The following is a 22,183-nucleotide window of genomic DNA, read 5'->3' as shown; positions in this document are numbered from 1 at the left end:
AGTCACAACAAACAAATAAATAATGCAAATGCCCTAAATTCAACTTTCAAACAGGGCTTTTATTGCTTCTGCTCAGCATGGATTTTGTTTTTTTTTAATTCTCATTACAAAGTAAACTAATAATTGCTCAAAGGCCAAGACCTATTCTCGGAGCCAGATTCAGCTAACAGCTCAGACTGTCTTATTGGCATTTACACTAAATTCCTTTTAAGGGAGAAAAAACTACACAGATGACTAGCTAGTTACAATATGTGACATGTGACCTACACTTAATTAAAGAAAAGTATAACAAATCCCACGCTTCACTGACTTTACTGCTTGGCTACTGTACAATACCTCCATCTCCTTTAAGCTTATTAAGGATCACTTATTTTCCCAACACACCTTAAGCTGAGTTCTCAAGAGAATCGAAACTGCAGTTGTATTGTAGCCTTGAGATATTACGTGCGTCTAAGCTCTCACTATCCAACTGCAAAGGAAAGATGAGTGTTTGCACAAAGAACTGACAGCACAATGACACTGGCACTGATGGACTAAATATATACAGTCGAACGATCATATTGCATGATATATTTTAATATTGAATTAGTTTTCACACATATACTAACATGCAAAACGGGTGATAAATCCATAATTGGCAGTAATCGAGACAGCTGAAGCAGGGTTAAACTGAGAAAGAGCAATAAGGGGGAAGATATGCAAATAATCTGAGACTGATGGGGGAGGAAAAAAAGATTCATCATTCAAGAAATATGCGATTATACATTATTAAAATGGATTCATCCAAACTGCATACACCATTTCCCTGGTGCAGAGATCAGATCATCTGTCAATCTTCTGTACAACTCTTTTGCATGCTCATCGCAACCTGTTCTACTGGTTTGGTACTAATGGTTCCCATTCGCATTTCATTCCACTACAGGTGGCGAAGTTTACTACCTCTGATATCTGACACTGAGCTGCTGATCTGATAATGACGTTCTCGCTGTGCAGTACGTGCCCTTCCCTACATGGAAACAGGGAGGGAGAAGGTGGTAAAGCATTACACAGGCTTGCCACCCACAGCATCTCCTCTGAATCTGTGAAAGAACATCACTGGAAATTGAAAAAGCAGGAGGAAGGTGAAAAAGATAGAAAACGTATTTCACAATTGCTCCCGTTCCCTCTTCCTCTCACTATACACTTGGGCCCAAATCATTTCAGGCATCACTACCCACGAGTCTCTTATCAAATAATACTGAAATGGTTGCCCTGAGGTGTCCATTGTGCATATGAATAAAGTCATATTTGCTGAATGATAAGTAAGTTATGATAGTATTGCACTGTAGGGAAAATATTCTTTACCATATGATGAAATCCTATTTTCATAAATCGTCTTGTTTCTTCAAACCTGGGAGCAAAAATTCTCAATTGAAAAGCACTTGTGTTTTGAAATACCAAATTCAAGTCTGATCTGTGCTCACCTGTAACCATTCAACTAATTACTTCCTTTGTATTACCTTATTACAGTCCCGTCAATTCCCCTCAGTTCTACAAGGTTTTTGTAGTGTCTTTCAGCGAATAAAAGTACAAAAGTATTACAATGAAAATGTCCTTAGAGTACAAAAAGTCAAAGTTCTCATTATGCAGAATGACCTATTTCAGACTATTAGAATATTAGATTATAATAACTTGTAGACTATTGTAAATAAAGCTTTAATCTTACATCTGATAAGTGGTGCAAACTTTAGATACTGCTGTGAAGCTTAATCTATATTTTAATTATTTTGCTGATAATATTTTGCATTATTATTTTAATCTGTAAAGTAACTAAAGTTGCCAAATAAATGTAGTGGAGTAAAAAGTACAATTTCCTCTGAAATGTAGTGAAGTTGAAGTATAAAGTACAGTAAAATAGAATTTCTCAAGTAAAGTACCTCAAAACTGTACTTAGGTAAAGTACTTGAATACATGTCCTTTTTTACTTTCCATTACTGCACCAACGGCCCGAAAAGACCAAAAGCAACAAATCACTGGTTCTACTAACAGGTTTAACCTGTGTAGCCAAAGCCTGATGTACTGTATCCCGCTTTGCCGTAGAACTCTATTGATGTCCCAAAAATAACATCATCAGTGGGGCACATCATTCCAATAGGTGACATCCCTTCAGCCAATGCCGTATGCGGTCCTGCTTCTGCTTGCACAAGAAATATGTACCGGGATATAGTCCTGAACAAATTAACTATTTACTCCTGTATTCTGATAATTACTTGCAAGATATGTTTGTGCTGTGATCGGATCAGATTTACATCTTTAGTTGGAAACAATTGGGTTTAATGAGATTGAGTGTCGTGAATGAAGTTTGTCAACAATGACCTTAGAATATTGCCAACTCCAACCTTATGATAATAAAAAGCCTAAATTTAGAATGATTTTAAACTCACAAGATTGTTTACTGCCTTCAGGGCTCAAGAGGTGCAGAATTAGTGAAATCCCATTTGTTTCAGCACAAGAATGCATTTTGTGGGAAGCGCTGATGTAACAGACAAGATTAGATCATTAGTCAGCCATGGGATTGTTGCAGCCCTTGTTAATTACTGTTTTATCACACACACATACACACACACACATCTGCCTGGTGTGAGCGCTTGTAATAAAGAGGTGAGGACTAAATTTATTCAAACTGCTCACCAAAAGTGATGCAAACATGAAGAGCTCTGCAACTGTGGACTGCTGAGCATTGTATTTCAAGATTGAAAGATATTTGCTGATATGGAAGAACATGGGAGGCTACCCAGTTATTTAACAAGCTGCTCTATCTGAAATCACCTGCTGCATCTAGCGGAGACCTACCACTCAGTGGAAAGATTGTTCTCATTTTGACTTCCACCTGTGTGAGCCACACCCCGAAGGCTTTCCTCTCCATCCTTTGGTATGAAAGAGACACTCCATTACTGCTAAGGATAATTCACCATTGCCTAATATATCCCCCCTGGTTCACTTCAGTTACAGTACCAGAGTATTTTATAACCTCTTTAGTTCACCCTATTAATACTTAAAGAGATGATCGCCTTGAGCTTCCTGTCTTCCATCATGATAATAAAAATGGTATATACCTTTTTCCAGTCATGAAGCTCATAGCAGAGGTAAAGGTCTCACATCAATCAAGCAACAACCACCAAAGCTGAAGTGGACAAGATCCTTAATATGCAATTTATGTAATGGCCTCTAAAGTCTTCCTCCTAGAAAACGCAAAAAAGTGCAGGGTCTTAATGCTAATTGTACAGCATCTTATGTAAGTATCTGTGGGGATTTTGGAAACTACCAAAAAAAAAATATAAAAGTTTCAAAACCTCTACAAACCTGACAGACGTCACATATATGACATTCATTCCCATACGGTTTATTTATGTATTGTAACACGGAGGTTAAGCCAACATGGATACAGTTTTCCATCTTTCGTTCAGAGCTGAAAGACAAAAATGCAAAACATAGTTCCTGCTTCTCAATTTCTTCATCTTTTGGAAATATAGATTGAATATCTGTAGGTTTTAAACAGCTAGCAATTTGAAGACATCACCTTGGACCTTAGGACATTGTATGGGATGTGCATTTTTCATTAGAAAATTTAAATTTATTGGCAAAAGGGCATCATTCATGCAGATGCTGATGGAAAATGATCTGGGACTTCCAGGATCTGGACCTTCACCTATTTGATTGTATGCAGCACATCCTGAGCTACAACCAATCACATCAACAAATCATGATCCAGGGAAAGAAATGTCAATGCTTACTCCAAAAAACAATGGCTGCCAGGTCACAAATGTTCTGAAACAGCTAAACAGCACACTAAAATCTGCATTGCCTAGTTTGACGTTTTGAGTTTTGTGAGCCTGAAAAACTGCGCTGAAGAGACCAGCAGACTGGACGGTGAACCCGAACAATTTCAAGCCGCTGGAAATCTGTATGTATGGGAGAGGGGCCAGATGTGTTAGCTAGAACAAATGAAACGTGAGTTTAGCCTGTTCGTCTGGCTTCCAGGCTGGAAGAAACAAGTAAAATGTCAAAAAGACAATTAACATTGTTGGATTTCTTCAAATCAGTAGGCCTGTCAATATTTTGGCATATATTTATAAGCCCCACAGACAGTAGGTGTTTCCAAAGAGAAAATGAGTAGTCAATTATAATTCCTACTGTTGTGTTTACTAAGCTCCATTGTCATGCCAGAAAATGCAACAACATTTTCTATCAGTACATAGCGTTGTTTATTAGACTTATGTCATTCTTTTTTAGTTTTAGCAAAGCAGCACCAGGTGTTGTCTCTGTGCCAGGAGGACTGTGGTTTTGATGTGTTCCATGATTTTTTTCTCTCCAGCAGCCTCTCTATGTTTCTGCACTTCTTGATTTACAATTAAGCACTGACAATGAAAATAATATGTAATAGCAGTCACATGTGGTATATGTATATATGATGGACATTTATTTCCTACAGTATATGGCTCAATTCCTTTTTTGGGGGGAAATTTAATTGAGAAACATCATAAAATATGAGATAAGAATGTATGTTTTTGGACAGTGAGTTAAAATGGGCTATATATGATATGCAAAACAACATTTTGCTATGTAAAGAGTGGAGTTATGGTGTCCTGAGAAAAGATGAAGTCACACTGTGTGCGTGTGTTTTGTAATCCGAGCTTTTCCGTTCTGTTCGCCAGTCTGACCATGCGTGCATGCGGTTCCCTCCCTTTGAGATCTCAAAATTATCTGTAAACTTCTGCTACTTCCACAGATTTTTGTGTCCCTGAAACCTATAACAATATTTAAGATACAATTTTGACAGTTGTGTTAAATGCCAATGTGTAGAAAAACAGCAACACGTGATAACACACACACAAACTAGGTGAACGTACAGTACAGAGGTCATTAGATGTTGAATGTCTAAGATGCAGAGAAGGCTGATCTTATGCAGTTTTCGCACACATAACAATGAAAAGTAATGCACAGTTATTCATGTGTTCTGCATATTTATTGTGTGTGTATTCCCCTTAGTGAAAGCATGTGAAGTAGTAAAAAAAAAGTCAGCCGCCGTGTATGGAGGGAGGCCGGGGACTTTAAGCCGGGGGAGCAGGGTTCAACCCCTGTCCGTACTAAACCAATCCACAGCTGGTTTCCGAATCTTAACCAAGTGTTTTTTATGCCTAGTCCTAACCGTCACCTTTTGTTGTCTAAAACCATCATTTTTTCGTGTGCTGTTTTTTCACAGTCATTATCTGACCTGTTACAGCTTTTTTTTCTAATCCTAACCAAGTGTTTTCATGACTAACCCTAAATGTCACCTTTGGTTGGCTAAAATCGTTGTTTTTTGTGCGTTGTTGCACGTCCGGTTTAGCATCTTTTGATTTACAGTCCAGCGGTCTGTCGGTTTGTTTGTTCGTAAAAATTTCTGTCCAGAACTTTTTGTAGAATTTGGTACAGGCCTGTTCATGAGAACAAGTTGAGCAGGGGCAGATTATTGCCCCCTATCAGCATAGCATTGACTGTCAGAAACCTGTGAAGCACCTGACCGAGATCATCCAGTCTACAAGGCCTTTAACCCCCTTACTTCTGGACAAAGGTTTTTGTTCCTACAGCCATATGAGCTTTAAATAAGTAACTTCAGTTGCAAGAAATCCAGCCTGAAGTGTGTAGAGCACTAATCCATGTCTAGAGCTGCAAAGATCAATCCATTAGTTGTCAACTATTTAATTACTTGCCAACTAATCTGGTAATTATCTGTTTGATCAGTTTGAGTAGTTTTTAAGAACGAAAGAAAATCTTAAATTAATTAATTAAATTAAATGTGAATATTTTCTGGTTTCCTTACTCCTCTATGATAATAAACCTAATATACGGTATATTTATTGTGGACAAAACAAGACATTTGAGGACGTTTTGTGTTTTGGGTCACTGATCAACATGTTGCACCATTTTCAAACATTTCATAGACCAAATTATCAAATAATTTAGAAAATAATCTACAGATTAAATGACAATGATAAGCTCCAGCCCTATCTAGAATTGTCCCGACCAATATTTGAGCAAACTCGTTCCCATTATCGTACGACCAGACATGGAGGACGGTAGAGCAATTTTAACTTGTAAAAAGTTTGGACTGTGTGGCGTCTTTACTCTGACCAGCAGCTCTGTTGGGTTCGTACTAACAAAACTGAACTCACGATTCGATACGATTCAAAAATCATTTTAACAAAATCAGATGGAAGACACATTTTCTCATATCTGTTCTTTTTCAAATTAAAGAATTATTATTTCCGAGGTAGGGTATAAACTGCAAAACAGTGCATATTTCCTTTCCTTTCTAAATGTAAAATGTAAAGTGTGACATTCTACAATATTTAATGCTGTGAAACAGTGACCGGAACGTGACCTGTCTGTGACCGTGACATTAAGTTAAGCCACCAAAACAACTTGGTTAAGATTAGAAAAAGATTGTGGTTTGGCTGAATACTTCTGGGACAGGAACACAGGCCTCCTGGGTGAAAGTACTGTGTTTTTGGGAACCAGTCACCACCCTGATGCTCATCTCTTCATGGGTTTTGGTGATTTTATATTACTTTACCTGATTTCCTTATTTGCTGCTTTACTACAGTAATAAATATGTGGATTACAGAAAAATGACTTTTCATAGGCATAAAAGCTCAGCTCTCTATGGAAAATAAAGAGAATGCAGGAAATGAAGTGTTTAATGATTAAAGCTTTATGGGGGAGGATCCCCAGACCCCCCACTTAATTTGTCCCCACCAATGTTCAAACAAAATGTATGGCCTTGCCTATGTGTCTTTGTCTCTTTGTATACCTAATTTTGCAGTTTGTCTTTCTCGTTTGTGCTATGTATGCTCTAATGCTCTAATAATTTCATCCTTGAGGACAAATAATACATATAATTCTGTTCAGATTAGTTGGTGGTGTATACTGTAACCATCGGAAGATATGGGCTTTTAGTTTTTAAGTGAACATTATACATTCGTTTAAGCCTTTAAAACGATTTCTAACATCTAAAAAGACTACACTTAAGGATTCGATCATCCGTGTTACATTTATTTGGATTTGCCTCTGTGAGTTCGTGAAAAGACCGGGTGTGAAGGAAGTTTTGAAGGGGCACACGATGCCTCCCGCTGCGCGACACTGCTCACACTGGGGAAGTTATTGCATGCCAGTCGTGTTCAAGATCAAATGTTCTTATTGGTATGCATATGAAGCAATACAAACGTTATCTAACAAGACATGCAGCTGTCGACGCTCAGTCGGGGAATTGACACACTTGTTTAGTGACGAAACCTCAATGTGTGGGTAATCTCTCATAGAATAAAAAAAAAAACTCATTGAAATATTTCAAAAACAGCCCTCGTCAGCCTCTGCACGGTGTGTCAAATCAGTGACTGCATGTTGACAGTGATACAGATATCTTCCCTTTAATCCAAAGTGAACACCGATGCGCCCACTTTACAAACTTCACCTTCCAGAAATTAGCGGCACAGATCAGGGCAGAGTTGAGATGAGATGAACGAACTGCACCACGCCAATGGATTAGTCATTTCACGGCGGGGAATCGACATGATACGGTGAAAATATTTGCAATGCAAGCGTCCCCAACAAGCTTCTATACCGTGAAAATTACAATTACTCAGTGAGAACAGAAGGCTGACGTATGCGCAACGTAACCCCATATGGTCATGACTGCGCCTAAAACATAGCGAAGGTCGTGCACGATGCAACAGAAGACGTCTTACCATGTTTTGGGTCCAGAAGTATGGAACAAAAACCCCTTTCGGGCGGTAAAGGGAGCAACAAAAGCCGGCTGGCAAGGAAGCTTCCGCCTCCTCACACGGGCACATTAGAGCTCTGCTGCCCCAGTGTCTTTAGGCGGACACAGCAAGAGACGGCAACACTTCACCGGTATCGTAGGTCTAAAACGAGCAAACTGCTTGGAGCAGCCCGCTTCAAGTCCCTCTCTCATTCTCTCCCCCCCCCCCCTCTCTCTCTCTCTTTCTCTTTATCTCTCTCTCTGGCCATGACGTGTGAAGCAGGTAATCTTATTACACCGGTCAGTAAAGGTGATCCCTGCTAATTAAAGTTCCGTCACTCCTCCTCCCACCTCATGTCTGCTAGATATGCACCTGACCAACTCAGGTACTCACCCCTGAGATGGATAGCCTCCATCATATTTACAGGATGTCTATGTGATAAACACGAAAAAGAAAAAAAAGTCACAAAACCCATGAAGGTCAAACTAATCCATATCCTATTATAATGTGTGGCCTGCAAAGCCACTTTTTCACAAAGTGGACCTGTAGTTTCTGACTGAAGGTCAACAAAAGCTATTTACTGTCTCTTGTTGATTAGTTCAGTTAAATCCATTAGTCTGGTCTGTCTGCACTGGTTAGAATGGAGTGTGTTAGAATGGAGTGTGAAAAACAACCCAAACCTGGAGGCTATGATTCACCTGTCACTTTGCAACAGTCACTGGCCTTTTCTTCCCTCCAGCTTAACCACAACAAAAAAGGCCTCCCATCAATATACTCTAATTAAATGTTGTGTTGAATAAGTCCCAAACTGAAGGTTGCAGGGAATATTCAATAGCCTCTACACAACAGACACAGCGTGGGGTCTTGTTCACAAAAGACATGTCAACAGCTGTAACATTTCAAACAATTCTTCTGACAATATAAAATTACCTTTCTCAAATAGCGGATGTAACTTGGTGAGATATGAACTTGCCAGTATCTTTTAACAAAAGCAAACACCCACAGAAGAAGTTACAATGAACTCAAATTGCATGCAAAGAGGGAATCAAAAATCAGCAAAGATGTTATGAAAACAGCTGAACAGATTGACAGTTTAAATGTGACACTACATAAATTTGATCCTAGAAATCAGAGATTCCTAACCAGAGGTACGTCTGTAGATGCAAAGGGAAATATGGACAGATTGTGGTGTAGCTCAACTCATTTGAAAAAAAATAAGCTCAGATGCAGTTAATACATCAACAGCAGCACTTTAGAGTTCTGGTTAATATGTAAAATGTCACAGAAAAGATGAAAAAAAAAAAAAACATGAGTGACAAGGACTGACTGAGGTTTGTGCAAGTTACAATCTCCGCAACAAAAACAGCTCTGAAATATCAGTAATTTAACTAAGCTGTGTAATGAGCAAGCCACCACCACAGCGACTTCCTGGTTGATCCAATACGGAAGTGCATTTCTCCAAGTGTCCACTAGGAGTAGTTTGCACAATCAAGCAGTTTGTCATTGACCCCAATGTTAAATAGGACATTTTCACAGCATTATTAAAGCTATTTAAGGCCCGGTACAAAAAAACATTCTAGTCTGTATGTTTAGGTCATATCTCCATGACAACACTAAAGGGGTGTGAATTTTTTTGGACCAGGCTAGTTTTTATTATTTTTGGAGGTTAAAGTTTATGATATTTATGGGCGCGGCCTCTTGAGTGACAGCTAGCCACTGGCCCTCACTTCACCTCGGAGGCTAACGTTCATTGTCAGGATGAGCATGCTAACTCTGTCATCTCGACCTGGACTGCGGTCATTCGCGTGGCGGTGTGTTACCATAATAGATGGTTTGCTCTTCGAAAAACTGTACAAACGGATGGTTTAGGAACACAACATGTTAGCTCTGTTATGCTAATTAAGTAGCCGCACATGCACCATGACTTGCAAGATAGTCTACTATGGATGGCACATACACTAGATCAGGGGTGTCCAATCCTGCTCCTGGAGAGCTACTGTCCTGCATGTTTTAGGTTTCTCCCTGCTCTAACACACCTGAATCGAACGATTTTCAAACCTGTGACAAGCTTCCGCTGCTTGATAGCGAGCACATCATAAGAATCAGGTGTGTTAGAGCAGGGAGAAACCTAAAACATGCAGGACAGTAGCTCTCCAGGAGCAGGATTGGACACCCCTGGTCTATGGTATTGATAAATCCATGTCGCTGTCCGTGGTGCTGAAGTAGTAAAATGAAGCAGAGTAGAGCATTCCGCCCTTGTGTCTGTTTCATTTTGGATCAATAATATTTTCTAAATAGTGAGAGTGTGTGTGCGTGTGTCCGTGTGTGTGTCCGTGTGTGTGTGTGTGTGTGTTTTTTGTTTTTTTTTTGGGGGGGGGGTCATTCATGGGGCAGTTCACTAGTAGTTAGTGGATGAAACTGTCCAAGTACTTCCCCCATTAAAGAATTCCCAAGGAGAACCACTTCTCTAAATATTACCACTGCCATGTATAATTCATAGTGAAATGGATGTTGATTCTTGAACTTTGGTAACAGTAAGAATCTAAACACAAAGGTCCACTTACTAGCATTTTGAGCTTTAAACGGCATCTCACATAATCAATTGAATAAATTTGCTTGGATTCTCTTCACAATTTATAAGTAAGGACCATATGCTCATTAGAGAGTGTATCATGTTACTTTGTGTTTAAAGCAGGCAGAGGTAGCGATCGTTATTTCAATTTTTTTTGAAAGAAGGTGGCCATATTTTTTCATTTCATTATTGTTGAGTGATGTGTAATGTCAAAGATAGGCAGCACATTTCAAAATGATGTATCAGAAACATTATTAGGATGCAAAACAAGGCAAGATAATTGCATGTTTAGTCTATCATTCACACTAAGATTAACATTTGTGTGGGAAATAGCCCTCTAACTGGCATGCATAGGTCCTGGATGAGCATGAACAGCTAATCCGGGGGTTAAGTCATCACTACCTCCACTTGGCCTAGCTTGTTTTTGGTATGAGGAAGGCTTTGAGCTGAAGCTCTCTAATAAATCAGCCCCTGCCACAGAACTAATTCTCCCTCTCATCTTGTCTCTGTTGCTGCAGAGAAAACGAAGGGCCAGGGGTTCAGGCAGGAGTGAATACACTCCACAGAGGAGGGTGATTAAGGGATATGCTGCTCTTGGGAACATGTCTCATATCAGTGCCTCAATGAAGTCATCTTAGTGAGAAACCAAAAAACAGACACATACATATGTGTGTGTGTGTGTGTGTGTGTGTGTGTGTGTGTGTGTGTGTGTGTGTGTGTGTGTGTGTGTGTGTGTGTGTGTGTGTGTGTATATATATATATATGTCAAAGCGTTATGTGGGAATGTGCACATGTGCCTGTGCTAGCATGTCAGTTATAATCAGTAAAAATGAGAAAAGAATAATGGAATAAAACTAACAATAACTGCATTATTATATTATTCCTAATATAATTCTTCAAATAGCTGCAGTGTGTGTGCCCATCCTCATCATTTTAATATAAAAAGCTGTACGGTTGGAAACAGTTTTTAAAAATATTAGAATGGATCTGTTTTCAGTGGCGGACAAGTAATACATAATTCAACATTTAATTCAAACTAAATTTCCAAGCTCTCTCTGTAACTAATTGTGCAGGCACAAAGTACGTTTAAGTTGACTTTGAGGTACCATGTATTCTTCTGAGAATGCTCAACGTTGTATATCAATGTTTGTGCCTCTTTCCTGCACAACCAGGGAAGCCTGAGGGTCCCTTTATGAAGGAAACTGCGTATTTGTATTCAGTTGAGGGTTCAGTCACTAAGCAGGCAAGTGTTCTTCAGGGAACATAATTCCTATTAGTGATGTTGCATTAACACAGCACCTTCAGTCATTTCTTTAGAGCTCAAGACACTGATTTTGCCTAGTAGGGGTAGGGAATTCCCCTGCAGTGACAGGAAGCAATGGTTGTATTATTCTCAATGAATGCCTTCTTGTCTCACATTTGGGGGCTGCAGAAAGTGTGTAATTATTATTTGTTTTCTGGAAGGTGCATTGGGTATATATTGGATTCTGCTGACCCATTAAATTGGTTTTGGGAATACATTTTCTAGGAGCGACTGAAGTTTTCAGACTGTATGGCTAATTGTTGGTGGCACACTATCTGAAGCATTATTTAGCACTATCAATGTACTCCCTGTAATCCAGTAAACATGGACCTGGAAATGAGGTGCAAGTGAACGGATGCTCTTTCTACCAGCTGTGAAAGTGTGTGTGTGTGAGTGTGTGTCATCATGGCAAAATATGGTCCTGAGACACCTAGTGTAGCGGGAACTACCAAAAGGCAGTTTTAAGTATTTTGCTGGGTTTTCTATATCCCTTTGGCAAGATTTTGTCACCATGGTAGTGTCACAACCATATAGGATGTAGTCACAAAACTTTACAAGTTTGTATTTGAGATCAAAATATAAGCTGAGTTCAAAGATGGATGTGCTCCAAGTAAGGGTGCCGACTGTAGGCGGGTAGGAATTAGAGAAGTAGGGAATGGGCCATTATCTCCTCACCTTAACGCCCCATCCCAATTGTAGTGGTGGTGTGAGTTCTTTGGATCAATGGCACAATAAATGATTCAGAGCTTTGTTTCTAGGAGTTATTGGTTATACCTGGTTGGGCAGAAAATTAACAATTCCTTGAATGCCTGCTTTTTTAAAATCATTTTATATTGCTTCCGCTTAAGGTGAGTTCTTAAAGCATACAGTCAACAAACTCATTAAAGCAGAACCGGTGATGATACAAGCCTTAAAAGTAAAAGAGAAATCAAGAGCTGGATACTGGAACAACGAAAAGGCATGCTTCATCTTAAATACGATTCACAAATTGAACAATTCTTCTTGTTGAAGCATCATTTCCCTGGACTGTGTCTATGCACTCAGCTGTTCAGTCCCAACATCCTCTGCCCGTGAGCGCCCTGTAGGCAATCCCGCAGGGAGAGTGTGCACATGAATAGAAGTGCATTTGCATCTACTGTACATGCACACACATTCAAGCAGATCTGAGGCTGCAAAATAGCTTAGAGGCTAAAATGTTCACCCTGCAATTGAAGAGTGATTTGAAATAAGCAGTGTATCAGTTGTATATAATATGAATAACAAAAAAAATAAGAAAAGGTCTTTCTTTGTACAATCTGTACTGTGTCAAGTACCCCAGGTTGAAAGATGCTTTGCTTTTTAAGCACAGCACAATGCAATGACACATTCTCACGTTCTCACGTTCTCTACCAGTTCATTTTTCTGAAGCCATGCAAACTGGCATTCAAAATGCAGACGTAAGGCACACACACAACTTTCTAGACAGAAAATATAGCCATACTTTTCTACAATTTAAGAGCTATAACTTCAGAACTCTGTTGTGCACAAGGCCTGCAACCTAGACTAAATAAATACCAAAGCTAGGAAAAAAGGAAAAAACATTTCCACAGAGATCTGCAAACTGAACGGTGATGTGTGAGGTCATTAACTATCCATGGTTACACTGATGCAGGCAGCCTCTCACACACAGTGGTTTTTGATGCTGTCCATGGTGCTGAAAGAGAGCCTGACTTTTATAGCACAAAAAGTAGTGAGTCTGCAGGGAGTCTTCATTAGTGTACAAATTATTTATGAAAACTGATTATTGTTATGAATTATGGTGATTAGCCTAACAGAAGTAATAAAAAAGTCAATATTTGTCCTTGTCAATTATTTTACAGGGTTGTGGGTAGTTAGTACAGATGGTAGAATGCCAAAAGGTGGGTTCAAATAGCTTCCATGGTTGAGTGAGCCACCCTTTCAAGGAACAGGAACAGGAACAGGAACAGGAACACACACACACACACGCACACACACACGCACACACACACGCACACACGCCCAGGGTGCTTGTTGCTCTGTGTTACACTTTGGCTTATTTTGACTGGAGGCTTTACACTAGCCCCCTCCCAACCCACTATGAAAATTGAAATTGGCTCTGTGCAAATGAAAATGCTGAAGGGAGTCTGAGTCCAATAAGTGTCAAGGGACATTCATAGTTTGGCACTGACAGCTTGTGTGATATTGAGAGGTCAGAGAAACAGAGAGCAGGCAAGCAAGGGGAGAGAGGGAGGTCAGGGAAAGCCTACAAGACATTGTGTGTGTGTGTGTGTGTGTGTGTGTGTGTGTGTGTGTGTGTGTGTGTGTGTGTGTGTGTGTGTGTGTGTGTGTGCGCTTAAACAGTTAAGAGGTTGTAGCGAACACATTTGGATTTAAAATTAAGTAAATCAACTGTTATTTAAGAGAGGGGGTTTAGGCCCGAGACATGCAGCTGACTCACCAGTTTTGTGTAGAATATCCATGGGCTTATGTCTTCACAGGGGGTGGATTTAAAAATAACCATTGAAAACGCTGTGTTGTGTTGTTTCCCTGTTCTTTATTGAGGTAGGAAATGTGCTATGCAAGAATTTGAATTTAAGTCCAATAGCTAATCTGACAATGTCCCATTCAGTTGGGTTGAAAGTGCATACTTATGCAAAATATCTAACTTCTCCCTGATTGAGCCAAGTACAGACCGGAAGTCTATTTGTACTGTATCTCATTGCTTTCTGAGTTTGAGCATGTAAAAGACCCTATATAATAAGCTTCTATAATCAGACAAGATTAGTTTGTCCTAAGATAAAACCAAAAGAAGACAACATCCTGCTGCTTTAGTTTGAAAGACTGCAACTTGTGCCATCTATCCGAAGCCTCTTCTGTAGCAGCAGCCCAACAGCTAAAGAGACTTCGACACCCTTACTAGTGAGGGGCCAGTTGTGCCAGCTGAAGACCATGCTTACGGACTCCTTCCATCCGGCAACCACAGTGTATCATGTTGCAGAGCCACGCTGAAGCTACAACTGGAGCCAGAGTGAACCAGCCGGGCCAACTGTAACTGTCGCCAAGACTACGCTACTCTTCAGACAGTCTTCTGAATTATTAAATAATCTTAAGTTCATATTCCCGTCAATATTAAAGCTCATTAATTCTCTATTATAAAAACCATACCCCCTGCTGACTATCCCCTAAGCCAGTGCTCTGTTTATCATTTAAAATATTAATTACATTCATTGATTTAATTCTAACATCTACCACATTCATTCATTTTAAATCCAATTGTTTAATCACATTTGATTATAAATAGTTTTCACTTACTGCCGAGTTGTTCTAAGAAAAAACTAGAATATTTATAGTTAATTCCACTATAAATATTGCACATCAAGGAGTTACAGAGCAACATTAACAAGTATTTGGATTTGCATTTCTGGCCACAATTATAAGTTCCATATTCATGGAATGGACTTCTTCTGAGTACTCATGGCACTTTCTCACTACTTCTCACATTCACCCATTCACACAGACATTCATACTTGTGGCAGAGGGCATCTACATACCATCTAATCTAATCTAACCACCACCACACCACATTCTAGAAATTTGACGTTCAGAGTCTTGCCCAAGGACAATTCGACATGCTGGCTGGAGGAGCCGGGGTTCAAACCGCCGATCTCTCGAATGGAAGACGATCCGCTATACCTCTAATCCACAGCCGCCCCAGTCTCAACCTTCATTCTCCTTTAAGCTTTGCTGTTTGGTTTCCCTACAACTCCTAAAGGCTTCTAATTGCTCCACTATGTTTATAAGCTCGTCACTAAAAAGACACGCAGCGTACAGTGGGTTTATCTGAGCTTTTTCAATGGAAACAGCTGCCTGTTGTGGCAAAAAAAATGTATGTTAGAAGGGCAGAAAACATAAAAAGCAAAACGATGAGCTGAAATATGCTGAAACGCTCTAAAGAGCTTATTGGAACTCCAGAGGGGATAATTACCTGTGAGTCCATTACACAAGTACAAGTAATCATATGATCCATTGGTAAAACAATACAAGCTACTAGTAATTACTCAACTAGCCGCAACTGCGATGAAAATAATTGCATGTTTTTTTCTGTAATACTCTTTGTAGTTCTTTCTTTCAGTTTTCCTACAGCTGTGTGACAGCAGATACTCATGAGATAGGATTTCTTTAGGGTGCTCACATGGGCATAGAAGCTAAAGGGGTTTGATAATTGGAACACATGGGGACCAGAGTATGAGCACCAGAGCTGTTACTAGGAATCCCAGAGGCTATAGAAACCAACACTGAGGGCTGTAATGAAAATGTTCCCTCTTGCTGTTTTTTTCACCCCCTTTCTGCTTTTTCTTCTCCTCTTCAGAGCACCTTGGCAGCCTTGGGAGAGAGCTCTTTTGACAGATACCACAGGTTATTACTTTTATGACCAGAGGCAACCAGACCTCTAGAAGTACATTACCACCTAGAAGAGCAGTTGACTTCTATAACTGGCTAGCAGAGACTTGCAGCTTAAAAAGTGGATGCTGAAATCGAATGAAGTGCATATTATCCATCAAAATTTGAACAGTTTGTGTACACTGGGATCACTCAAAGTGAAGGCTTTGTGAGGACACTGATTGGTTTCACAGTTTGCGCACAGGTTGTAGCTTTGATCATGAAATGCAAAACAATACATATTCAAAACAAGACTGTTAAGATGCATTGTATTTTATCTAAAGGAATGTACTGTAGAAGATAAAGGCCGGGCCAGAATCCTTTACAGAAATATATATTTTTGTGAAAACAGGAACATTGAATAAATGATTGCCTGAATCATGATTGTAAACTTGCTTTTACCTTTTTTTCCCCTTTGTGAAATAAAATATGTAATTTATTAAAATGTTAATGCAGTTCTGCAGTGGATAGTGGAAAAACATGTTTGTTTTTACTTTGTGTGTGTGCAGAGCTTAATGGTTTCTCACGCTCTTACACCATTTATCATCTCTTCCCCCTCTCCCTAATTCTGTGAGTCCTCTTCACCCTATATCTTGCACTCTTTTGCACTTAATTTTCTTGTGTTTGGCACAATAGACAAGAACCAGGAGATGAAGGACGTAGATGCTATAAGGAGATATGGAGCTGAGATAAAGAAGCAACAGCAGATTCAGGGTGGATTGGAGAGAGAGCAAAAGCTATTACAAACTCTCCTTCCACTGAAACATGCCCTTGACCTGAATGCCCAGTAAGCAGACAGCAAAATCTGTTATAGCCTGGTTTTCAACCAAAATTAGCATTTCTATATGGAGTTGTTTTTTTTTTTTAAATATTTGTTACTGATTCTCTCTTTTCAGTGCCAACCTATTGATAATGATGTCCGAGTGCTGCTTGGTCAGAGACGTAAGGAATTTGTGGCTGAGATGAGTTACTGACGGAGTTAAAGGGAAATTCCGGCGTAAAATCATCCAAGGGCCTTTTTGGGCAAATACACTTCTCAAATAAGCCATCGAGACAATTTTTCCGTGTAACAACTATTTGCGGAGCTATCCCGGAGAGGACCAGCTCCTCTGGTAGTAAAGTAAATGGTAAAAGGACTTTTACTTATATAGCGCCTTTCTAGTCTTCGGACTACTCAAGGCGCTTTCACATTACTTGTCACTTTCACAGACACATTCAACTGATGGCAGTGGACTCTCTGGGATATATCCGTTTATAGTTGTTACGAGGAAAAATTTGTCTCAAAGGCTTATATAATGAGTGTATTAGCCGAAAAAAAAGATCAAGTCATAGCATCGCACTGGAAAAAGGGTTAAAAATATGCGCCTCCACCCAGGTTTCATGTTTCCATCACTGCTGATTGGAGCTGGATCCAAGAAATACCTGTGAATACTATAGAGTAATTTGCCCCAGGAATGAATGCTGATTGTCACCTTGTAACCTTTTGTTTCCAGTGGGAAAGGGACTTTAGTTTTCATATGAGACAAAAGGACTATCTTGGACGGACCCTGACAAATCAACAGAAAACCCCTGGTAAACTTCAGCCATGTCTCCATCTATACTTTAGACTATTCAAGCAATTTTATTTCCACCAGCATAATAGCCGTGCCACTCAGAGGCAAACACCTCATCTATAAAATCACTCTTTCATTTTCACCTGCAAACACCGTGAGTGGCAGCTGCAACTTAAGTTGCAAACCCTGAGTTTGAGTATGTGTGTGTACATGCACGTGTGATGAATAATATGTTATTTCAGACATCTATACAAACAATTTTCACACAGAGGTGACATAACAGAGATTGGATTTGAAGGTGGTGCAGTGGGCTGATTTTCAGGAAGTCCATAGCCTCAAAATCGAGAATACACTGGTGGCAGAACAGCACCAGAGACTGACAGCTGTCAGACAAAAAGCAAATGAAGTGAATTCGAATTTGGCCCTAATCATAGCTTTGGGCTTAGCAGCAGGGACTTCATTTCATTACTTGTCAGATACTGTACTGCATGTCCGAATATGCCCTTTCAAAACTGAAACCCAGGCTTATTGACTTGAAAAAGCTGGCTACATTGTTCTCAAGATTTGCTGAAAATATATTTGTATAAAACCTGTGAATGCCTCACATTGCCCTCTGGTACAATGAGGTATGCATCTTAAACATTTTTAAACTGATTGTACTTGTTTTCTATCAACTTCTACTTCTTTTTAGTTCTATGTATTTTAACCTGTTGGAGGGTCCTGGAAAACTAGAGCTGAGCATGGGCCCGCACGGCTCAGTAGGCCATGTAGATGCTTCAATTGGATATACTGTAATGGATGCACTCTGCTGCGGGCATCCAGCGACAGCCGTGTTGCACTACGTACACATGGAGTTTGGCCGTAAGTCAACGTTGACTCCTCTACGTAACATTCTCAATATACTTAATAAATAACCTATGTCACGTACACAAATCATGTAACAAGCAAGCACTTATTTTAACCTAGATCATCATCATTCTAAACCTAGAGAAAACATTTTTTTTAGGACACATTGTTGCCTAACATACCCACTCACCATGTCGAAAGTGACAGCAAATCTACTCACCATACGGAGTCGGTAAATACATCTACTTTATAACACTCCACCAGACAGACGGATTCAACCATGTTATTAGTACAAAAAAAATTCAGTTTTAAAATGATTCTATTCATGAGAAAATTACAAAAGGAAAAGATAAACACATAACAACTGACAAGGTAAGGCCATTTTTTTCTATGCATGGAACAAAGTGTTATTGGCCATTACCGACATTTATAAATTCTCACTTCCCTTGTACATGCTGCATAGCTTCACAATGAGTTAAACCTTGGATACAGTGCTGCTTCACAGTGACAAGAAATAGTGAATAAAACTGAATTAAAATACTCTTGGCACACATTTTCTGAAAACGAAGGAAGTCAAGTCGATCTTCAGTGCAAAACAGCAAAAGGCATTATTCCAGCAATTTCATCCTGCTGTGTGCGCTGCACCCACACACCACTTGTGTTATACATTTCCTGAACCCTTTAAAACCCACATACAGGTGCATTGTAGGTTAATATAGCACAGCTTACTACAGGATGCCAAGACACACAAAAAAAACATACAACAAACGGCCAAGTTGTCAGATAGAACAACCTCTCTCAGTTGCAGTTTGTGTTCTGCCTACTGGAAACATCCAAATGAAATTGGACATGAGTGAAACAGCAGTCATAAACACGCCACAGTTTTTAACATCCCATTAAGGGATGCGACGCAGAGGAAACTGCACTGATTATTGTTTTGTCAGGGAGGTGTATTTGGAGCTTGAGTGGGGAGGGAGATTGTATTAGTGTTATAGTAAAGCTATAGAAGACGGCTGAATTGGATTGCCTCAAAGGCACACTTTTATTTCCCTCACGTATTCTGATAGAAATCATATGAAGGGTGTTTTGAAAGACAACAATGACAAAATGGGATAAATGAGATGAGTCTGGTTTGAAACAAATCACTCCCTCATCGACTCCTCTACAATTTTGTGCAGGCATACAACAGTACTTCGATTAAGACCATTTAGCTGGAGCCACTAATGAAACCCTAGCTGTGATTATACTTTCTTACACAGACAGTATGTTTAAGGTTGACTTGTATGTGTGTATGTATATGTCTGATCTCTGATCCCGTTCCCCGTCTTCGCACCATGTGAGCCTGATGTTGGAGCCTGTGCTTGACCGAATATGCTATCTATGAGTATAACCATCCAAACCCCATCAGCTCCCCTTACACTCCAACCACTTGTTCAGCGTATTTCCCATATACTGTGGTACATGCTCCACTTCCTGCACCACTGCCTCTTTATTTATCCCATCGCTCTTCTTCCTCCTCCTTGTTCTTCACTTCACACAAACACTGAGCCTGTCACTCAGTTTGTGGATTGCCAATCTGTATGTATAGTCCTCCTGTGTATGCGTGTGTGTGTGTGTATGTGTGTGTATGTGTGTTACCTTCAGAAGTATTTGACCAAAAGCTAAAGTCAAAACCAGACTCTTCCTGTTTTCAAGAAATGGAAGAAGCTGAGAGAGAGAGAGAGAGAGAGAGAGATAGAGATAGAGAGAGAGAGAGAGATAGAGAGAGATAGAGAGGGAGAGATAGAGAGATAGAAAGATAGAGATAGAGAGAGAGAGAGAGAGAGAGAGAGAGAGAGAGGGGGAGAGAGAGAGAGAAACATGCACAGAAAGGGATACATTTAAATTATAAACATACCAGTGCTAATTTGCATTTGCAAAAAATATAAGTACTTGCATCTGGCAGCTATGAAAAGCTTATTTTCCAGGAGAAAATGAGAAAACCTGCATGAATTAATGGCAGTACAAAGATTTGACATGACACAAATGTCAGCTAAAACTCTTCATAATCTGGTGTGAAAAGCCATCTTTATAATAATTCTATCAATAATAAGGACAGAGATTTGTGTGTTACTAAGTAGAATGCCCAAATCGATTGATTTCTGGTGTGTTACTTCTGAATAGGTCCAGCATGGGCGTATGCTTCATATCAACATTGGCGTGGACACATTTTGATTATTGACCACTCAATTTTCGGCATTCATGACAGTGATTTACCGTGTGTGCTCCTAAAATTTTTGGTTGCGCCCCTAAAATTTTCAGTTGGGGGCCACAGTGCTCGTAGTGAAAAAAGTTAGTCTGGAGCCCTGTTGTGAGTTTCACACAGGCAGCCGTTCCGGCTCAATCAACTGCTTTGTCTTCTAAAAAGGCCTCCCTCAATAGATCAGGATAGAAATATTAGTTATCAACATGTGCTGCTGGTTTTCCCTTTGAGCAACAAAAAAAGCAAACTGCAAAGAAAAGCCCCTTACACATATGTACTACAAACTATGAAATTATCTACACATTAACCAGCGTGCATCTGAATGCAAATATCCAATTCAGTCGGACCTGGCATCAAATAGAGTTTGCCCTACCAGCTCCTTAATTCAAAGACTGGAGTTGAACGGGGTGTTTTGATGATGTATAAATCATGAAGAAGAAGAGTGATTTACACAAAGACAGCAACGAAAATGTCTGAGACGATGAGATTAAAGAACCTCAGACTATCTCTGGACCTCATTCATGGTCAAACCAAACACTTATGTATAGCTCCACACCATATTTTTGTGACATTGAATAAAATGATTCTGTGCAAATGGAAATGGTTGCTAGTATTGTGAACACCAAAGACAGCGGCTCTAATTGGATCTTGGCTATTTTCAGCATTTCTGGTACCAGAGTGTGTGGTTGAGTCACAACGGCCCAAATGTTTGTTGTTTGCCCCAGCTTTACAAGGTGAGGGTAGACTTTGCTAAGCCCTAATAACAATACAATTCAAACTCTATAGACAAGAGAACCTGGGCCTTCAATGCGGGTCAACACTGATGGTGTGTTAAATATTAACCAAGTGGACCAGCTGGTTTATGATGGCAAGTGATTTGCGTGAGACAGAGCATCAGAAAATGTCAGTGCAAATCATCTTAGGGGCATCAATAAATCATATGAAGGCATTGGTTTAAAAACCTCCACAGTCCATCCTGTCCGATTCAGTATGTCTCCGGGATGTCCCAATCTAAGTCCACTAATGCACACATGCACTGATGCAGGCCCGCAACAAAATATCACATAGATGGAATCTTTTACAGGTTATAAAAAACTATCAAAATACAAAAATCTGAGAAGGAAATACCTGATCTGAGTTCCTGTGATCACACCACATCTCGTCCTTTAGTCAAATTCACACACATACCTATACAGAAAAAAAGTATGAAAGTGTTAGATCCATGATGCACATTCATAGCATCTATGCAGAGACGTACGATGTCTCAGTCCCTGTATCTTTTGGTCATTTCATTTTCATTTCACAAAAGGATATTATATATTTATATATATATACACAGAAATGAAAATTGAATTACAAGGTGTTTTTTTATAATAAAAAAAAAGGTCTGAAAGGGATGGACAAAATTAAGAAAACTATTTCATTTTCTATATTTTTTTTGTTTTG

The sequence above is a fragment of the Echiichthys vipera genome, assembly GCF_963691815.1.
Source record: "Echiichthys vipera genome assembly, chromosome: 11".
In the NCBI taxonomy this organism is placed as follows: domain Eukaryota; kingdom Metazoa; phylum Chordata; class Actinopteri; order Perciformes; family Trachinidae; genus Echiichthys; species Echiichthys vipera.
Note: the sequence above shows the minus strand (reverse complement) of the source record.